We start from the raw sequence: 2,019 nt of genomic DNA on the forward strand, positions 1-2,019 counted from the left end.
CAATTTTTTAAGTTTACTAGATGTAAGGCAACTTTTAATTTTCTTTATATATTGCATGCTTTAGTTTTAATTGTTTAAGTTAAGTTGTAAAGGTGAAAATAGGCCTCCTGGGCAACCGAGCACATTAAAAAAAATCGGTAACGCGCGTAAAAGCATACCTCACAAGTGGTGTGGAAAATGCAAGAACAAATATAAATGGAATAATTTTCGAAATTATGAAATGGTTATTGGTATTTTCCATCTCAAAGGGGGTGATTAATTTGAACGTTATTTAAGCTGCCTTTTTGTCGTTTAACCAAAATCTACCCGTGTAAATTGCAATTCAACCGTAAAATGTAAGCGTTTTGGCTAGTCGATATCAGTAAATTTTCCAGTCGACAGAAATCGACCCGTGAAAAGGCAACTTCAGGAATTTTTAAATTTTCTTTTTTTTTTTTTGCTTGAGCGTCTTTTGAAGATGTGCCAAATTATATTGTCGCCTTAAATACAAAACAACAATTTCTTTAAGCCATCTTGTGCAGCAATTTGTTGATCTTATCCTCACGGCTACCGAAATCACCAACCTCAACGTAGTGATTAGCCTTCTTGCGCCAGCCTCGGGTTGATGTGTTGAGCTTGAATAGCAACAGGAAGTTGGGGGCTTTCTTGAAGTGAAGTGAATCAACGCGCTTCGCGAAATTTGCGTTCGATCACAAAGCAGAGATTGGGACACGCTTGACCATTCCACGTTTGTACATCAATTCACAAACTGATTTAAGATTTGGATAACCCCATATAGGGGTTCGGCATACGTAGCATATTAATGGTTGCCTTGCTCAATTTGATGAACACACCGTTTTAATGTGGCGAAGACAGAACTGTAAAACTACGCACTTTTTGTGCAACTTTGTTGATACCGCGGATGCGGATCACAAAAGCCAATTTGGATTTTTCAGGCCCGTCGAATTGGCCGCATTTCTTTGCCACACAGCGTTACTCCATCTCACGGCGTCCATCACGGAGTTTTCTTGTTTGATATTTCTCAGCATGCACCAAATTTTCACATTTACGGAGTGCAATCACAGCAGAGCGCTTTAGTTTACGTTTGATCAGGGTAGCAATTTGCTGACCTGCTCTTGCTGAACTGCAGCTTCGGCTCGGGGACAGGAGGCAGCTTCCTGGAAGGTTGTCTGCCCTTTGCTAGCGGTTTCTTACCGGCCCATGATGGCAGTCATCTTAACTTGTTACTTAGCACGTTGAAAAGGCGAAAAAAAGTTCGCCAAATGTTTGGAGCACATCGTAAATGAGCCACTCGATTTATAACATTTCTATAAACAATTTAATTAAATACTTTTTATACATAGATATGCTGCAACCATGCACTTACTTTCCCAAATTCCATCCTGTTTATCGGCATAATTTTCCAAATATGCCAGCTACTTCATTACTAATTACTAAATTTTCCAACTGCGCCTTCTTTGTTGGCTCGACATATCCTAAAAAGACAAATTTACATTAAACAATAGAAATCGCAAAAATTAGTAAATAAAATACTTGCTTTGTTTTGTTTTGTTGTCAAATTTCTGAGAAATATGAATTCACCACGATGCGATACAGAAAGAACAAGGACCAGGGATGTAATTTTAAGTAAATCTATTATTCAGCGGCAAGGCGCAGAGCGTTCGGGGCAGCAATATTAATTTGTATCAAATATAACATTAAACGGTGGTTCTAATACATTTTTTGATATTATTAACCAGAGTACATACATTATATGGTATTTCTTTCAAAATTAATGTACTATATGAACTTTTTTTTCAAATATTTCTTAAGTTTCTTTCATGAGTGCTGAAAAGCAACCATGCGTGTAAGAAATTGTGTGCTACCTAAAATTTCACCTCTGAAAACTTTATCCCCATAAAGGACTTCACCACAGTTTTTTTACTGGATATACTGAGAGCCAAACGCTTACCTAGCAAGACTGCGCACTTGTTCAGCTTTTTATACTCGTTGCTGCGTATTTGGTTTGAGAATTCGTCG

General features: G+C 37.7%; 1 long non-coding RNA gene across 1 annotated transcript; it reads right to left on the minus strand.

The window, feature by feature from the left end:
* Positions 1 to 204: 204 nt before the first annotated feature.
* Positions 205 to 1,406, minus strand: LOC108358759 (uncharacterized). The gene is made up of 2 exons (XR_001846827.1): positions 1,367 to 1,406; positions 205 to 1,307 (listed from the first exon to the last, which is right to left on the minus strand). It is a non-coding gene; the product is annotated as an uncharacterized LOC108358759 (long non-coding RNA).
* Positions 1,407 to 2,019: the final 613 nt, after the last annotated feature.

Source organism: Rhagoletis zephyria, unplaced genomic scaffold (genome assembly GCF_001687245.7).
Source record: "Rhagoletis zephyria isolate East Lansing unplaced genomic scaffold, Rhagoletis_zephyria_1.1 Rzeph_scaffold_00294, whole genome shotgun sequence".
NCBI classification, from domain to species: domain Eukaryota; kingdom Metazoa; phylum Arthropoda; class Insecta; order Diptera; family Tephritidae; genus Rhagoletis; species Rhagoletis zephyria.